General features: G+C 46.7%; 1 protein-coding gene across 1 annotated transcript in view; it reads left to right on the top strand.

Annotated features, from left to right (window-relative positions):
• Positions 1-19,941, top strand: part of USH1G (USH1 protein network component sans) — a 305,716-nt gene that overhangs the window by 202,914 nt on the left and 82,861 nt on the right. The gene's annotated exons all lie outside the window — the stretch shown is intronic.

Below are 19,941 nucleotides of genomic sequence, written 5' to 3'. Positions count from 1 at the left end.
ACAATGGTTTTGCACAGAGCAGTCCTGATCTTCTTCTTTTTGGGTTCCCCCTGCTGATTGCTCCCAATTAGCAAGCCTTGCTCTGGAAGCGATTGAGCAGGCTCGCTCCAGAGCCAAAATATGTCTGTCCAATCGCACATAGAGCGCGGCTCGGCCCTGTCCCCCGCTCTCTCCTCATTAATTTAAATGGCTGCAATGTGAGCCAATGAGGAGAGGGAGCACATTGCTGGATCAAGATGGGGCTCAGGTAAGTATAAGGGGGTGGGGGTTACATCCAGAAGGTTTTTTAACTTAATGCACAGAACGTATTAGGTAAAAAACATTGAGACTTTAGAACCACTTAAAGCGGAGTTCCAGGCATTTTATCAACTCCCCCCACTTTCTTGACTACTTGCTAAAATGTACTTGACTTTTTTGAGGTATGTCATGTCTGCACGGCCATTAGCTCCTGGAATTGATGACTCATATGGGCATCCACTGCTTGTAGCATCGCCTTGTCGCAATTTGTATGATATGCATATGCGTGAGATAGCCAGCAGCGCTGTATTCTGGAAGGAGATGCCAGTAGGCTTCAGATGCCCACATTGAAGATGGGAGCATGCTGGGTGGCAACAGCAAGGTACACTTTAAAAAAAAAAAAGCATTTACAAAACCCACATTTACTACTAATCCCATTGGATGTAGGATTTGGTGGCAGCACAGGGGTGTTTTAAAAACAAAAACAAAAAAAAAAAAACATATATATCATATACACACATTTCCATGTATATTATATACATAAAAACACATCAGATGCAACACAACTGTATCTCAGCAAGATAAAAAAAGATGTTTTTTCCCAGATTCACAAGAGACTCTAGTAGTAGATAACCCAAGAAACCCTTACTCATTCCTGCACATTAGGTCCATTAACATGGACAATTGTTACTATCTTTGTCAGTGATTTTGGGCAGCCATTTGCAACCATCTTAGGATTCAAGGCAGGTGGAGCTTCCTAAGAGAGGAGAATATGCACACTTCCCATGTGCTGGAAGCTTGGGCAGCACTGAAGGCACTCCCTGCCCTGGTGCCATATATTCAAAATTGACCAATCATTCTTTAGGCAACAGGACAGTGGTTTCTTACCTTTTAAAGTGGCGGGCCTAAAGCAGGACCCTCCTCAGAATTGTAACCAATCCTAGCCTTGCAAAGGAAAATCTCCAGGAACTTTAAGCAGGTTACCTCCTGGGCTCTCAGACTGCCACGGCGGACTGCCTCTCTAGGAGTTCTCTAGATGTCAGCAAAAGTAGCCTTCATCCAGCTCCCAGATCACTCAGCTGTGGGCCTACCTCATCTGGATTTGTTCACCTCCCCCAGCCAACCACAAGTTACCCGGGTTTCATTCTCACTCTCTTCGCCTGCTTGCAAAAGGCATAGATAATTTGCCCTACCCAATGGACTGCCACCTATCCTATGCCAAACCTATTCTCAGCTTTTCCTCTATTATTTCTGGTAATGAAGTATCTGGTAAGTCTACTGTTAAAGAATCGCAGGATGATAGCTACCTTGCTCTATTGGCCTAGCTGGCCATGGTTTGCCCCGGCTATAGAACTCAGTCTCATCCCACTGATTCAGCTTTCAATTTATCCACAACCCCTAGCTCAAGGGAGCTCCTTCACTCTTAATCGGTACAACTCACCCTTTGGGCCTGGGGGTTGAGAGGGAATGGTCAGAGAAGTTGAGTTGTTCTCCAGCAGGATTCAGGACCCTGCAGAAGTCCAGGAAGCCTTCAGCTAACATTGTTTATTTCCCAGTTTGGGACAGATTCACAGCAGTTGTGGCAGGTCAGAACTCACACAACCCAGACATTTCCCAGATGTTATCTTTTCTGCAGATGGACTTGGGTCTTGACTTTAGTTCACTATTCAAGATTCAAGTTTCAGCCTTTTTGGCCTTCACCAGGAAGATGTGGGCATATGACCAACTAATCAAGCAACTCACGAGAGCAGTTCTAAAGGTTTGACTTCCAAACGATACAGTTTTTTTTTTGCCCCAGTGGGACCACACAGTGGTTCTAGAGTTCCTCTCTCAAGATCCATTTGGTTCCATGGAGAGCTGTTCACTATGGGCCATTACTTTGAAAGCAGTATTCTTTCAAAGTAATGCCAATAGCATCAGTAAGCAGGGTTTCAGAGCACCAGAAGTGTGAGATAAAGAACTATATAACCTGTGTAAGGCTTCATGTACACTGCTGCTGGTAAATGGACGTTTAGGAGCAGTTGGGCATTTTTTTCAGCTGCCAGTGAACTCTCCTCTGTTATTTTATCAGTACATGTACACAGGGTCTGATATAGTAGTTTCTAGGCAGTGGAGTTTAGAAGCATTTTTTGGAAAGCAAAAAAATGCATTTAGGACAGACGTTCAGAGGCATTTGAAACGCCAAATGCCTGTAATGGCTTCTAAACGTGGTAACTCGCATTTAGCCATGTTTCGTTTACAGGCATTTTTCAGTTTTGACTAGTTGCAAAAATAAAAATAAAACATTTTTTTTAAGTGCAAACACAGCTAAATTCAGCTAAACACTGCAAAATTGATGTTTTTAAACATTGGTTACTATCTGTCAAGTTAAACAGTTCAGGAGAGGTTTTAAAACGTTCCGTGTACATTAAGCCTAATCGGGAGGTAATTTTTACCCTGCAAATGTCACTTATTTTAGAAATATATACTAATGAAAGTCTAATGAGAGCATACCGTCTTCAGATTTAACAAATAAAGCTTAGGGTATAACTGACATACAATATATGGAAAAAGACAAACATGAAATATTTTTTTATACAGTATATTGAAATTTTTTAATATTCTACTAGTAGCCAGAAAAATGGCAACTTAATTTAAAAACTTTTAAAACAAGAAAAAGCCACACTTTAGAACAGTTGTTCTCAGCCATTTTACCCCAGAGGAACCTTTCAAATTAGTTTCAGGTTTTGGGGAACCCCTGCTAAATCCAATATGTTGTTATTTAGTCCCCTTTATAATAGTAGTGGTCAGAGTACAGCCTCCATAGACAACTCCATGCAGCTGACTATGCCAAGAGACCTTGAGCCCAAAACAATGTGGGCACCATTAGATGAGAGGCCAATCAACTACAGCTTTAGGAACCACTAGCGACCTCTGGAGGATCCTTGGTTGAGAATGGCTGCTTTTGAAGAATCCCTTCTATGTTGGGGGTGAATGGTGAATTGTGTTGAATAGATGACTGTGACAAGTATAACTGTTTTTCCTAAAAACTGTAGTCATAGGTACTGTAGGTATGATATGGGCAGGGACTCAGGTGCTGAGCGGATCCAAAACATTTTTCCCTTTTTTAATATTTATTTAAAAAAAGTATTATCATTTTATTATATTCTGTTGTTAAAATAACTTTTACCAAATAAAATCTATGTCCCTAGATTGTCTCATACATTATAGTCTCCATAAAGGGCAGGGCCCTAACCAGCATTGCAGGGATATCAAAATTAAAAAACATACTGAATGAAGGGAAGGACGTTAGGAATACACTTGCAAGACACTAATAAATACTGTATATATTGAATATAAGCTGTAATATCGATGAGTGGACTACTCGCATACAAAAATATATGTCTATAAAGATTCCCTGTAAGATGATGATTTGAAGGCACAGAATTTAGTAAACACTGCTGGATTAAAGAAGTGTGGGATTTTAACCCCTTCGTGGCTAAGGGTAATACCTAATGCCTAAGCACAATTTTGCAACTTTGGCATGTGTTAGTAAACATCCTTACTTACCACAATGCTGCAACATCTGTGTGATGCTGTGGCTGTCCCATGTCGGTTCTAAGACCGCTGATCCTTCAGTTCATAGTAGCTCTGATCAGAGAGCAGGAACTGCCTATCACTGCTCTCTGCTCTGCCCTTCTAATGCTCACTGGAGCGCCGGGCGGGGATAGTGGCGGGAGCTGAAAGGTAAAGCCAGTGGTCAATGGGGCAGCAGGGTGGATTCTGACAATATTAGGATGCTTCCAAAGTACGGAGAAGTCTGCACCGTAAGCTGATAGCGGGCAATAGCTCCCTTTTAGCTGACTCTGGGTCAAAGGAATTGTACAACTGTGACTCACGAGAGAAGTATAGCCAGAAAAGATTTGACCATATGTCTCTTTTAATTTGATTTGAGAAATACATGTAAATATTTAACTATGAGGGGAGAACCCTATAAATTGATAAAGAAAGGTGATTGTATGAGATGCAGGAATGATATATAACCATCTCATGACTAAGCCAATTTCTGACTTGTGTTGCTTACAAGTTAAAATCCATATTTTTTTACTAGAAAATTACTTAGAATCCCCAAACATTTTATAAAATGGTGATCGTTGCAATATTTTATGTCACATTGTATTTGCAGGAAAAAAGACACTTTCATGAATTGAAAAAAACAAACAGTAGTTACCCAATTTTTTTGTATAATGGAAAAGATGATGTTATGTCGAGTAAATAGATACCCAACATGTCATGCTTTGAAATTGCGCACACTCATGGAATGGCGACAAACCTACAGTACCTAAAAATCTCCATAGGTGGTGTTAAAAAAATGGCTAACAGGTTAGAGTTACAGAGGTGGTCTAGTGCTAGAATTATTGCTCTTGCTCTGATGATCGCGGATATTCCTCACATGTGGGATTTTAATATGCGGGCGCGACTTACGTGTACGTTTTCTTTGCTGAGCAAGCTCGCAGGGACGGGGGCCCTTTAAATTTTTTTTATTTTTTCTCATTTATTTTATTTTATACATTGTCACTTAAAAAAAAATGTATCACTTTTATTGGTGTTACAAGGAATGTAAATATCCCTTGTGACAGTAATAGGTGGTGACAGGCACTCTTTATGGAGGGATCGGGGGTCTAAAAGACCTCAAATCCCTCCTTTGCACTTCAAAGTATTCAGATCACCAAAAAAAGACTATTCTGAATACTGTAATTTTTTTTTAAAATGCTGCCATTAGCAGCCGAGTAAACCGGAAGTGATGTCGCTTCCATGTTTACAGAAAGAAGACTGTAACTAAGCCGTTACCAGCTTCCTTCCAGCCTTACTCTAGCTGGTGAAAGTGCCGGATCGTGTCTTGGAGGGTGGGGCGGGAGGCCCAAAGAGAGCGGCGGAAGGCAGCAGGAGGGGGATGTCCCCTCTCGCTCCTTCGGCATAACAATCAAGTGGCTTTTAGCCGCATAGGTTGTTATCGCTGAAGAGCCGACCGCCCGTTCTAAATACAGTACCGGGCAGCTGCATGCATCATTCCGGTATAATCCTTTAAAGCCGAGGCCGCACATACGCACGCTCAGTCAGAAGAAGATAATTATGCATGTAGGATATGTTGGGAGCCTAATGAAACAGACATAAATATCTAATATTTGACAAAATTTTTAACCACTTCAATACCAGGCATTTTCCCTCCTTCCTGCCCAGGCCAATTTCCAGCTCTCAGCGCTGTCACATTTTGAATGACAATTGCACGGTCATGTATCACTGTACCATATTGTCAGAAACCATGAATCAGACTGAGACAGAAGTACAGTTAAGTCACACTTGTTTAATAATAATAAAAAGGTAAACAGAGTAAACATAGTCAAAACATAGGCAGAGTTCAGGAACCAAAACGAATAGTCAGACAAGCCAAAAGGTCAGATAGCCAGAGAACAGCATAGTAGAACAGAAAGCAGGATCTGGAGCCAGAAGGAATGTCAGCCAAGCAAGTCTTTAATGGGAACACAGGAGAGCGTCTCTAGAGATGTGACCAGGGTGAAGGACTGGACGGCTTAAGTAGAAAGGAATGACGAGGATATCATCAACTGGTCAGTCACTGTGGAGAGATAGGAGCTGGCGATTGGCAGACAGCTGAGCGGCCAGCTTTGAGAAGGAAGGGCTGAGCCCAGCCCTGACACATATGAAACTTTTATAATTTTTTTCATACAAATAGAGAATTATTTTGCTGGTATTTAATCATCACTAGGTTTTTATTTTTTGGTGAATAAACTGAAAACTACCAAAAATTTTGAAAAAAAAAAAACACGTTAAAGAGGAAGTAAACCCTGATGAGTTTACTTCCTCTTTCATTCCCTGCAAAGACAAAGCATAATGGACTACTATGCAAGGCATAGTAGTCCATTATGTGTCCCTTACCTGACACATGAGCCAGCGAAGTCGCCGCTGTCCCCTGCAGTCCGCCGCATCCATCTTCTTGGTGGGGTCTCGCAGCTCCGTCGTTGAGAATGCCACGCTCAGTGCGCCTGTGCGCCGCTGTGTACGGCGTATGCGCCGTAGACAGCGGTGCCTGTTTTTTGGGCAAATATCTCCTAAACCATATAGGTTTAGGAGATATTTCTTGGACCTACAGGTAAGCCTTAATCTAGGCTTACCTGTAGGTCAAAGTGGTTTGTAAGGGTTTACAACCACTTTAACTTTGATTCTGTTATCACATTTTGCAAATAAATAATGTATACTGCTATATTTTTTTGGTGCAAAATAACCCAAATCAGTGTATATTATTTAGTCTGTAGGAATTTAAACAGACTATGGTTTATATCTGAAAATCGATCAATCTTGATGTACTGATGGCCTTATCTTATTTCTTGAGGCCCGAAAAACCAGAACAGTAAAAATATCCCCCAATTGACCCCTTTTGGGAAAGTAGACAGTCCAAGGTATTTAGTAAGAGGCATGGCGAGTTTTTTGAAGTCACAACTTTTTGGAAAATTAAGATTTAAAAATGTTTTTTTTTTTGGAAGTCTTTTTTATATACTGTCATCAGTTCAGCAAAGCATCATCATATGACTGGTGTGGGGCTGATCAGGGATACTGACTGGTGACACTATGTAAAAAAACAAAACAAAAAAAAATGTTTTTTCATTTTTTTCTTTTTTATTACTTTTTTTTTTGTTACGATTTTTATTTTTTATTTTTACTGAATGAAATAGATTCATTTAGTGTTTACTATTGTTAGCTGTGATTGGACACAGCTAATCACAAGGTACATATGGGCTATGATTGACCCTGTCTGTACCATGTGATCACTGTGACCAATCACAGAGATCAACACAATAGTACACAATGATTGGCATGAATAAAAAACCCTGATCTTCCTGTGATTGGTGGACACAGTGGATACCAGATCGTGCCGCAGCGCAGCCCACGTTCACTCAGAACGACAATATGTCCCATCTGCCTGTCATTTGACTATAGGAACTGGTTAAAGTCATCCCTGTTTATGACCCATCTTGTATAATGATTTAAGAGGGTAAATTGTATATTCCAGAGAATTGTGTAATCTAGGCAAACAGATACTTGCTGCAGTAAAAAAACATAGATAATAGATTACTCTTTTTGAACCTTTATGGTTTTATTTACTAAAACTGTAGAGTACAAATTCTGGTGCATTTCTGCATAGAAACCAATCAGCTTCCAGGTTTTATTGCAAAAGCTTAATTGAACAAGCTAAAGTTAGAAGCTGACTGGCTACCAGGCACAGCTGCACCATATTCTGGCTGCTACAGGTTAAGTAAGAGCCGGTTCACACATGGGGCAACGCGACTTTTGGAGGCAACTTGGACACGACTTCAACACGACTTGGGGTGGCTTACAACATAACTTTAAGTCACCCCAGGCCAGGCGACTTTTTCCGTGGCCAATCAGAGAATGAGCTCTCAAGGGGGAACTCCACGCCAAATAAAAAAAAAAAAAGGGCGTGGGTTCCCCCTCCAGGAGCATACCAGGCCCTTAGGTCTGGTATGGATTTTAAGGGGAACCCCCTATGCCGAAAAAACGGCGTGGGGGCCCCTCCCAGATCCATACCAGACCTTTATTCGAGCATGCTACCCGGCCGGCCAGAAAAGGGGATGGGGACGAGCGAGCGCCCCCCCTCCTGAACCATACCAGGCCGCATGCCCTCAACATGGGGGTGCCTTGGGGAAGGGGGGCCGCGTGGCCCACCCACCCCAAAGCACCTTGTCCTCATGTTGATGGGGACAAGGGCCTCTTCCCGACAACCCTGGCTGTTGGTTGTCCGGGTCTGCGGGTACCACCCCCCCACCCTATGTGAATGAGTATGGGGTACAACGTACCCCTACCCATTCACCTGTGAAAAAAATGTAAAAAAAAAACACAACACACAAGGGTTAAAATAGTTTTAAAAAAAAAAGCTCCAGGGGTATTCTTCCGTCTTTGGGGTCTTCTCGCTGGACTCCTCCGCTATCTTCTGCTCTTTTGCTAGCTCTTTTACTAGCGGAGGAGTCCGGCTTTCTTCCTCGCCGCTGCCCTCTTCTTCCGACTTCAGGGGTCTTGTCCCCCTCTTCGGGGGTCTTGTTCCCCTCTTCGGTTCTTCTTGCCGGGCCACCGCGCCTTCTTCTAGCTCTTTTACAAGCGGTGGCCCTGTCCTCTGTCACTGCTGCCGATGTCTTCTGTTCTTCTCTTCTGGAGATGTTGCCTCGTCGCTGTCTCCGGTCACAATGACAGGACACGCATCATGTGGCGACATATATTGGGACATAACCGGATGATGTCCTCGCCCATTATGATGTCACAGTCCCAGAGGATGCTGGGACTGTGACATCATAATGGGTGGGGACATCATCCGGTGATGTCCCTATATAAGTTACCGCACGCCACGTGTCCTGTCATTGTGACCGGAGACAGCGACGAAGCAACATCTCCAGAAGAGAAGAACAGAAGACAGCGGCAACAGAAGACCAGGCCACCGCTTGTAAAAGAGCTAGAAGAAGGCACGGCGGCTCGGCAAGAAGAACCTAAGAGGGGGACAAGACCCCCGAAGTCGGGAGAAGACCCCCGGGCGGCGACGAAGAAGAAAGCCGGGCTCCTCCGCTAGTAAAACAGCTAGCAGAAGATAGCGGAGGAGTCCGGCGAAAAGACCCCATGGACGGAAGAAGACCCCTGGAGCTGTGCAATAAACTATTTTAACCCTTGTGTGTTGTGTTTTTTTACATTCTTTCACAGGTGAATGGGTAGGGGTACATTGTACCCCATACTCATTCACATAGGGTGGGGGTTCTGGTATCCGGGGGCCCCCTTATTAAAGGGGGCTCACGGATTCCGATAAGCCCCCCGCCCGCAAACCCCGACAACCAACGGCCAGGGTTGTCGGGAAGAGGCCCTTGTACTCATCAACATAGGGACAAAGTACTTTGGAGTGGGGTCCCCCTCCCCCAAAGCACCCCCCATGTTGAGGGAACACGGCCTGGTACGTCTTAGGAGGGGGGCACTCGCTCGTCCCCACCCCCTTTCCTGACTGGCCAGGTAGCGTGCTCGGATAAGGTTCTGGTATGGATCTGGGGGGACCCCCACGCCGTTTTTTCAGTGTAGGGGGTTCTCCTTAAAATCCATACCATACCTAAGGGCCTGTTATGCTCTAGGAGGGGGAACCCACGCAATTTTTTTTTAATAAATTTGCCCTGGAGTTCCCTTTTGAGAGCTGATAATTCTGTGAGAGTCGCCTCCGCATAGACGGAGATCCGACTTGGAGGCCACCTCCATTGAAATCAATGGGTACCAGTCGCCTACAAGTCGGATAGAAGTAGTACAGGAACCTTTTCTGAAGTCGGAGCGACTTCAGTAGTGTGCATTAAGACGGCGCTCATTCACTTACATTGATTTTTACATGTAGCGCGACTTAAGGCGACTAGGGGCGTCCTGAAGTCGGATCTGAGTCGCCCCTGTGTGAACCGACTCTAAGTCTCCCTCTTAGGGCTCTTTCACACATGCGGATCTGTATCCAGCCATCCGCTTGCTCAGCAGTGATCGATCTGTTGATCCCCGCAGAGCCGGCGGATGACAAGTCCATCTCTGCACACTGTGCAAGGACAAATCTGTCAGATCTCTGCTCTCCTCTATGGGAGGATCGGATGCCAGATGGATGGAAAATAGGGTTTCCATCCGTCTGGATTTTACGGAGCAGATCAGGGCAGGTTGGATGTCAGTGGACATGTCACCACTGACATCCGTCGCTCCATAGAGATGCATGGAGCAACTGTTCAGATCCGCTGAAAAAACTGACAGGTGAATCTGAACGGTCCCCACGTGTGAAAGGGGCCTTAGAGTCTAGTCTTGTATCAGGCCCTGTGGACTGCCCAATTTTTTTATCCTCGCTAGTCTTTTCTTATTAAGAAGGTATGGAGTGTTGGAAGCCTGAAATACTTGATTAATAATTTGGCTCTTCTGTAAACTTCTGTAAAACTTCTTTAAACTTTTTTTTAAAGAAATGATTGTAAAAATAATGCAATTAGAGTGAAATGCATGCAACAATGGTAATTACCTTTCTCTAGCATGGTACTTACCTGTTTTTCAATGCGACACAGCTTTCATAGTTACTGATGAAGTGGGTCAACTGACCCAAGAAGTGTGTTGAACTCACCCAGACTTTACCATTGTAATCAACATGCAAGACCAAATTGATATATATTTTCAGCATATGCCTGTATGCAATATGTTGATGGGTGAAGTGAATTAGCAAATTTTCTGGCGAAAGGGAGAAATACAGGAGACTTTAATGTATGAACAAATCTAGTGAAGTACATTTCATTCTGTAATAGCCTTTTAACAGCAAGATTTTTTTTACAAGTATTAAAATGTATATGTGTTTTGGATCTGCTCATAAATCAGGATATGGTGTGTTGGACCTATAAGGTTATCCATTGTTCTTCTAATACACAGATGGTAATTGGAAATTTTGAACATGCTGGGTCACTGAAAACCCCATCAGTCACAGGTCATTACAAAAATAATGGATCATAGATAACTTAAAGGAAGTAGTATCTTCTTGGAATGAGAAAAAAAAATCATGTATATTATGTTGATACAGCAACACACCCAAAGAGTTACTGTCAGGTCACCTTGAGGCGAGGTGGCAGATGCACACCGTAGGGATCAGGAGTGCACCGCAAGGTTTTGGACCCTACGGCTGACTGCTGCGGACGGGAGACAGATCCCACCTGGGTTAGAGCATAAGATTCCCTGGAGTGCAGAGTCTAAGAGCCAGCAGGTGTTCACCAGAGCCTCTAGCGGTGAGGATGGACTGGGCTGCAATGGCTCCAGGTCGCGACCCCCAGGGTCCCCCAGCTCGCACCCACAGTAGGCAACAAGAGGATAGGGATAGTGAGGGACAAAGCCAAGGTCGGGGCCACAAGCAGACAGGAATAGTCAGGGACATGCCAAAAGGCCATGATCACAGGCAAACAGGGATAGTCAAGGACACGCCAAAGTCAGTAACAGAACAACAGACGAGCACACGGCAGGTAACAGGAAGCTAACACACAAAGGAATACACAATGGTTGATCAGCAGGGTTGGCCTGCAGTGTACAGGTTAATATAGAGTTCTCTGATAGGAGCTAGAGTGGAGTCATGCCAGAGGATGGATTACAAAAGCAGTCAGGTGAGGGTCGGCTGGTCTCTAGAGATGAACACATGGAAACAGGTAAGCAGACCAACTCTATTGCATAACCATGACAGTTACAGTTCATAATGTATTGTAAGTACCAGGCATATGGAAAGAGATTATTCAAATATATTCAATTATTCAATATATTGTATCAGGACACTAAAAATCTTTCACCTGGCTTCAGTTTCTTTTTATTGAGATGCTGCACATCATGGGCCTTTGATCATTTTGTTGTAGTATAGGTACATAGATGATATCCTCTTCTTTTGGAACATCCCAGAGCTTTTTTCTACAGTTCACAATGTAACCGGTATCACACAATAATATGACACAACAAGTTTAATTTTTTTAGATAAAGTTCTTGAGAAGGAATCAGATGGATCTATTTTCTGTACACTATAGTGTGCAACAACCACAGCTAGAAGGTATTCCCTTTGGCTTGTGTCAGAGAATCTATAGAAATTGTTTGAATAATGATGCATTTGAGCAAAAAAATCCACAGTATTGGATTTAGCGAGACAAATATGGGGGCAGTGATCTTAGAGTGGCCTATCAAAAGGCAAGAAAAAAATGACAAGGTCATCAGGATTATAACTAAGAACACTGAATATAAGCACTGAAATATCAGGCCAGGCAGAAGACTGGAAGGCAGGCAGAGGCACTGGAACATCAGGCCGGACAGAGGGTACTGGAACATCAGGCAGGTCATAGGGTACTGGAACACCAGTCCAGACAGAGGCTACTGGAACATCAGTCCAGACAGAGGCTACTGGAACATTAGTCCAGACAGAGGCTACTGGAACATTAGTCCAGACACAGGCTACTGGAACATCAGTCCAGACAGAGGCTACTGGAACATCAGTCCAGACAGAGGCTACTGGAACATCAGTCCAGACAGAGGCTACTGGAACATCAGTCCAGACAGAGGATACTGGAACATCAGTCCAGACAGAGGCTACTGGAACATCAGTCCAAACAGAGGCTACTGGAACATCAGGCCAGACAGAGGCTACTGGAACATCAGGCCAGACAGAGGCTACTGGAACATCAGGCCAGACAGAGGGTACTGGAACATCTGGCCATACAGAAGGTACTGGAACATCTGGCCATACAGAAGGTACTGGAAAATCAGGCCTGGCGTCAGGAACTGGATCATCAAGTCAGGCATCGGATCATCAGACTGGACAGCAGGCACTGGAACATCAGGCCGGGCAGTGGGCACTGGAGCAAAAGGCTTGACAACAGTGATCTTGACATCAGGAACCGATTTAGCAAGCACTGTGTCTCAACAGGCTGGGAAACTGGCACCGGCTCAACAGGCTGCCTAACGGGCACGGCTCAGCAGGCTGTGTAACAGCACTGGCTCAGCAGATTGGACCGTGGACAGGCTGGACAGCAAGCACTGGAACATCAGGCCGGAAAGTGGGCACTGGAGAGACAGGCTGAACAGTGCGCACTGGAGCAACAGGCTTGACAACCGCAAGCAGGGCATCAAGAACTGATTTAGCAAGCACTGTGTCAGCAGGCTGGGTAACGGGCACCGGCTCAACAGGCTGGGAAACGGGCACCGGCTCAACAGGCTGGGTAACGGGTACCGGCTCAACAGGCTGGGTAACGGGCACTGGCTGGAGCAGATTGACTGGTGCAGAAGCAGGCTGGAGCAGATCGGCTGGTGCAGAAGCAGGCTGGAGCAGATTGGCTGGTGTGGAAGCAGGTTGGAGCAGATAGGCTGGTGTGGAGGTAAGCTGAAGCAGATCGGCTGGTGTGCTAGCAGGCTGGGATAATGGCAGGATTGCATGGGTTGGGAAAAACTTCAGTTTCTTCTTTGGTTTAGCCACTGCAGCTCTGTAAGTGACTGCAGGGCTGTAAGTAGGGGGTGCAGCTGATGGAAGAGAAGGCTGTAGTACTGTAAGGAAGAGGGAACAGTGGCTAAGGGGGATTTTTGTGAGATTATTGCAGGCAGTAGAGAGGAGGCAGATGGGTGAAAGGCAGGGTAAGTGCAGCAAGTGGAAACAGGATACTGATATTTAGTTGGTTGCAGGGTATATTGGGTTGCGACTGTGGCAGACATCCCAACCTGCAAAAACTAATTTCAGGGAGCTGGTGCTTCGCACCCGCAAATGCCCCAATGGGGAAGGGGGTGGGAGGTGGATGACAGTGGATGTTGTCAGTAGCTTTTTTATTTTTTATTATTTTTTTTACAATTTAATTTGTTTTTCATTTTTTTCACAATGCTTTTTGGAGGGAGGGGTTGGGACAGTGGACAGTGTTGGTAGGGCAGGGGAGAGTGGTGTCAGTAGTTTATTGTATTTTCTTACACTTTTACATTTTTTTGAATTTTTTTACATTTTTTTAAATCTTTTTTTGGGCGGGTTTGGTGAGATGTCAGGGGTCTAAACAGACCCCTGACATCTCCCCTTTGAGATAGACAAAGGGACTGAGAACACATTCCCCAGTCCCTTTCTCAGCACTAAAGATGAATGAACAGGAGACAGAGGCTCCTGTCCATTCATAAACTAAGCAGAGGAAACTGCTCAGTAATCACTGGACACAGGAGCGATCTCGCTCACTGTGTCCTATTACTAGTCCCCCCACAGCTGGCGGGAGAGGAGATAAGGGGAACGGGCTGCAGAGGACGAGGGAGTGGAGAAGGACATGGATGGGGTCGGGGGAGGAGTACACAGAGCAGCCAGGGATGATCGGTTTGGCTGAAGGGACAGCTGTGATCACTGATCTTCCTGTGTAGCTTTTTAGCTGTCATTCGTGGGAGGGAGAGAAGGAGAAGGGGATGTCAGCTAAAAAATCTTTACCAAGGAGATCATGATCACAGCTGATCCCCGCCACACCGATCATTCCTGGGAAATTTCGGGAGGCGCTTGCGGGTGTGCAGGAGCCGTCGCGGAAATGCGGGAGTCTCGCGCACCTTCCGGGAGACTTGAGATGTCTGCTGTGGTTGCTGTGTTTACTGTGGGTGATGGAGAGAGAGACCACTGAGCAGGCAGGTCTCTGGCAGCAGGAATGGGCTGTTGCAATCTGACTGAGGCTGAGTGTAATAGATCTGACCATGCCTGTAGTAATGACTGAACAAAATTCAGTTTACACTCTGCCTGTCTGACAAGAGACTGCACTGCGTTAAGACACTCCACTAGCACCTGTTGGGAACATGCTGAATAGTGTGCAAAGAAATAAGCAGAGTCATCCTCCAAAAGCCACACTAATGATTCTACCTGAGCCATACTGAAGGGGGAGAAAAGTCATAACTGCCTTTAGGAGTACTAGACAAAGCCAATTCCGCACAGACTTGAATTAATGGCTGAACATCAAATAACATACTGCCCCGATCAACTAGGGAATAAGCAAGACAAATGCATTCTAACAGCTGCTCACTGGCCCACTCCTTCAGCATCTGGCGGCAATAATAGGAATTTTGTACTCACCGTAAAATCCTTTTCTCTGTAATTCACCGACCAACACAGCTCCTCTCTGTAACTAAATGGGTTGTATAGCCTGCCATTAGGAGAACTAGGCAAAATTGTTACACAATACACAGAACTTTTAATCCCACCTCAGGAGGGCGAACCCTCCTCACTGCTCCTAGCAGCTTCAGTACGTCAACAAGCAGTATAACGTAGAAAAAAGGAAGGGTGGGTGCTGTGTCGGTCGGTGAATTACAGAGAAAAGGATTTTACGGTGAGTACAAAAGTCCTATTTTCTCTTATATTCACCAACCGACACAGCTCCTCTCTGTAACTAAATGGGACGTCCCCAAACAGTGCCAAATGAGGGGTGGGAAAAACAGAATAAAAACTTCATCCACCAAGGCAAGTGGGAACTAGTGAAACTAAACCCACAAAAAAAGAGCAGTGTATGGAAAAACTCCACGATATAACAGGGCTTCCCCAACAGGAGTGATCCCCAAGACTGCAACATCGTGGAGGTAATGCAACAGAGCAGTAACAAAACAGTACTGCGTTTTTACTGGAAAACCAGGAAAAACTCAATTGCAACTACACGGCCGCCTGCAAAACTTTGCGGCCAAAACCAGCATCAGCCGACCCACTGACGTCTACCTTGTAGAACTTGGTAAACGTATGGACAGACGACTAGGTCGCCACCTTACACACCTGAGCGACAGACGCTTGGTGTCGGAAGGCCCAAGATGTTCCGATTGCTCTTGTAGAGTGGGCCGTGACTGGAAAGGGGGGCACCTACCCCTTCAAGGCGTAGGCTTGGACTACAATCTGTCTGATCCACCTGGAAATGGTGGCCGATGAGACCGCCATGCCTTTCTTAGGACCAGCCACCGAAACAAACAGTGAGTCTGACTTCCGAAAGGGAGCAGTTGCAGACAAGTACACCTTCAGAGCCCTAACCACATTGAGAGCGTGAAGGGCCACCTCCTTGGGGTGCTTCGGCTTAGGACACAACAATGGCAATACAATGTCCTCATTGATATGAAAGGCCAAAACCACTTTTGGTAGAAAGGACGGTTGCGGACGCAACACTACCTTATCCCTGTGGATGACCAGATAAGGCGACTCGCATGACAAGGCAGCCAATTCCGAAACCCTCCTGGCCGATGTGATGGCCACTAGAAAGACCACTTTCTGTGAAAGGGTCAACAAGGGAATCTCCCTGATATTCTCAAACGGTGGCTTTTGAAGCGTTGACAACACCAGGTTCAAATCCCATGGAGGATACGGAGGACGCACCGAAGGGACTACATGTCGCACCCCCTGAACAAAGGTACTCACTAATGAGTAAGACGCCAGGGGTCACTGGAAAAAAACAGCCAAAGCTGAAATTTGCCCCTTGATGGTGCTCAAAGCCAACCTCTGGTCTACACCTTGCTGAAGAAACAGCAGGATCCTGGATATAGAAAAGGAGCGCGGATGCCACTCTTTCTCCTCACACATGGAGATATAGGCCTTCCAAGTATGATGGTATATCTTCCTGGAAGAAATTTCCGCTCCCTCAACATAGTTGGAATCATCAAGTCCGACAGACCCCAGTTCCTCAATACCTGGCTTTCAACAGCCATGCCATTAAAGCCAGCAATGGTAAAGCAGGGTGAAAGATTGGACCTTGAGATAGGAGGTCCTCTCGCAACGGCAGTCGCCATGGAGCATCTACCACCAGACACACCAGGTCTGCATACCAGGGCCAGTGAGGCCAATCTGGGGCAACCAGGATTACTGGAATCACCTCGGCTTCCACTCTGCGAAGCAGACATGGCAATAGTTTCATTGGAGGAAAGGCGTAGATCAGCTGCTAATGATACAACGGGGCCACCAGCGCGTCTGACACGTCTGCCCACGGGTCTCTTGTCCTGGACACGAATCTGGGCACCTTCCGATTGAGACGGAGGCCAATAGACCCACATCTGGTGTGCCCCACTTCAGGCACAGCAGCCTGAATATCTCCGGATGCAATGCCCACTCTCCTGGGTCTAGCATCTGTCGACTCAGATAGTCCGCCTGCCAATTTTCCACCCCCGGGATGTAAATGGCCAACAGGGCCAGATCGTGTCACTCTGCCCACCGAAGAATGTGAGCGACCTCCTGAGCAGCGGCTGAGCTTCTTGTTCCCCCTTAGTGATTTATGTATGCCACAGCTGTGGCGTTGTCCGACTGTATCCTTGTCGGACGCCCCTGAAGACACATCGACCATGTGTGGAGACACAGCCTGATCATTCTCAATTCGAGCAGACTGATCGGCAACTTGGATTCTTCCATCGACCAGAGGCCCTGAGCCGACTGAATCCCCATCACTCCACCCCAGCCGGATAGACTGGCGTCCGTAGTGACCACCGTCCATTTCAGAGGAAAGAACAATTTTCCGGATTGAATCACCGGGGACTTCAACCGGCAGATCAGGGAGTCCCTGACTGGCTGGCTCACCTGGATCTGCCGATCCAGGGACAACGGAGATTTGCCCCATTTTGTCAAGATCTCCTTCTGCAGGACTCTGGTGTGGAACTGGGCATAAGGTACTGCCTCAAAGGAGGCTACCATGAGCCCCAGCACCCGCATGCAAAATCATCAGTAGTTTGACCGCAGATCTGAGAGTCAGCAATTTGTCTGAGGGAAGAAAAACCCTTGCTTCCCTGGAGTCCAACAGCAACCCCAGGTACTCCAGATGCTGAGTTGGTACAACCACCGACTTCTTTGGGTTCAACAGCCACCCAAACTCTTGCGGGGTCTGCATGGTGATCGCCATATCCTCCTCTAATTCTGAGGTGGAAGATGCTCTCAGGAGGAGATCGTCTAGGTAACCCACGATCGTGATCCCGCACTGCCTCAGCAACGCCAATACTGGAGCCAGTACTTTGGTAAAGACTCGGGGGGGGGCTAATGCCAGGCCAAAAGGAAGAGCCACAAACTGGTAGTGGGCTTCCCCTACTGCCAAACGCAGAAATTTATGATGCCGAAGGCAAATGGGTATGTGCAGGTAAGCATCCTGGATGTCCAAGGACACCAGGAAGTCCCCTTGATGGAGTGCAGTGGCAACTGAGCGAACTGATTCCATTCTGAACCTCTGCACTTTTACAAAATGATTGAGGGCCTTCAAGTCCAAGATTGGACGTACCCCTTCCTTCTTGGGAACCACAAGCTGATTTGAGTAGAACCCCTGGAAGCATTCCGATACAGGAACCGGTACAATCACCCCCTGATTCAGCAAGTCCCTCACCGCCCCTAACAGGGCCTATCGGCGAACCGGGGATACGGGTATGCTGGAGGGGAAGAATCTGTTTGGTGGCTAAGAGAGAAACTCTATCTTGTAGCCTGTGGAAATCAGATCGCAGACCCATTGGTCGGATAACCGGGAGGTCCACTAGGCTGCAAACTCCCGAAGATGACCCCCCAACCGAAAAGTGGGTGGGGGCAAACCTTCATGCGGTAGCACTTTTGTTCGCAGGCTTGGTAGGCTTGCGGTTCCAGGGATGCATCTGACCTTCCGTGGGCATTCTGTCAGGCTGGGGGCGTTTTGCCAAAGCACCGGGCGGATGAAAAAGCCACTTGTGAGCGGAAAAAGAGGGCCCTTGCCTGCGGCGTGGCTCCTTAGCCTTCCTGGCCTGTGGGAGTAGTGTACTCTTAACATCAGTGGCATTCTTAATAATGTCATCCAATGAGGCTCCAAAGAGCTGGTCGCCAAGGAAGGGAAGATCCGTCAGGGCTTTCTTGGATGCCTGGTCAGCAGAACAGCATTTCAGCCAAATGAAGCGCCTCAGCACCACAGCTCACACTGAGGCCTTGAATAACAGGGGGAGAGTATCCAGGGCCGCATCACAAACGTACTTAAGGCCATGCACTAGTTGGTCCGCTAGTTCCACGCAGACAGGGGAGGCGTTCTGCTCTCCCAATTCGCGGTGCAAAGGTTTTGCCCACTCAGTCAGTGTCTGCGACACCAGTGCGGATGCCAGTACAGGTCGCAGGGCTGACCCCACAACCGTAAACAAGGAACGAGCCACTGCCTCGGCCTTCCTGTCTGTGGGATCCTTGAATGCAGGAGTCCCCTCAACCGGGATCATGGTTACTTTTTTTTAACCTAGATACTGGGGGGTCCACGACCAGAGGAGCCGACCACTTTTTGAGAAGGCTTTCCTCAAAGGGCTAATGCACCGCCAAACTTTTGGGGACTAAAAAGGTCCGTTGCGGGTGACCCCATTCCCTGTAGCTGAATTTGTCAAAATAAGTCAAATATGGGAACACCTTAGGTGAACGTGCTGGCTTGCGGGACCCAAAAGGGACCATACATGAGCAGAGGAATCCGCTGGCTCCTGAATCTTCAGGGTATCACGCACAGCTGTGATAAGTGCTCCAACAAGCACCTTGTCGCGCCCAGACCCGGACGGGGAATCATCCTCACTCTCTGAATGGTCCTGGTCAGCCACGTCTGATAGGTCAGAACAGGGGTCTCCAGCCACAGCAGGGCCCGAGTCTGCATCAGAGCTCTCCCCAGAGGACGGGGGGGGCAGGGGCCTCTTACGTGCACCTTTCCTGCCACGTGCTGCCTCTATCTTAGCAACATAGGAGTCAAGTACTGCCGTCAGGGTGTCCATGCGTACAGAGCTAACTGCAGGTGAACCGGTTGCTATAGCTTGGACTTCAGGGGAAGAAACACCAGTTTCTGAAGCCATGCTGACCCTAGCCTGTCTCCCACCTGAAAGGGGACTTAGGACAGTGAAGGTCCCACCCTCCTGCTGCCGCCGAGTGTAGGGGTACTTAGTGCTAGACTCACCACCCTGGGGCGTTCTGGGAAAAGCCACAAGCAGTGCCTGTAGTCCCTAGGAGGTTCCCAGTTGCAGAGACGAGGAAACTGTGTCAGCAGCAGCTATAAACAGCGGTGCAACGTTCTGCAGAGCTAGCTTCAGCGTTCAGCAAAGAGCCATCCAGCGTCCTGTACACACAGTGGACACAGGAAACAGCAAGTGAGAGTACATGTAATGCTGCCACAAGAGAACAGAGGCAAAAAGAGCACTCAGGCTTCAAAAAAATGGCCGCCA

Source organism: Lithobates pipiens, unplaced genomic scaffold (genome assembly GCF_037356315.1).
Source record: "Lithobates pipiens isolate NorthernLeopardFrog02 unplaced genomic scaffold, aLitPip1_a1.2 Scaffold_28, whole genome shotgun sequence".
Classification (NCBI taxonomy): Eukaryota; Metazoa; Chordata; class Amphibia; order Anura; family Ranidae; genus Lithobates; species Lithobates pipiens.
The sequence above is the reverse complement of the archived record's forward strand: the minus strand, read 5'-3'. Positions and strand labels throughout refer to the sequence as shown.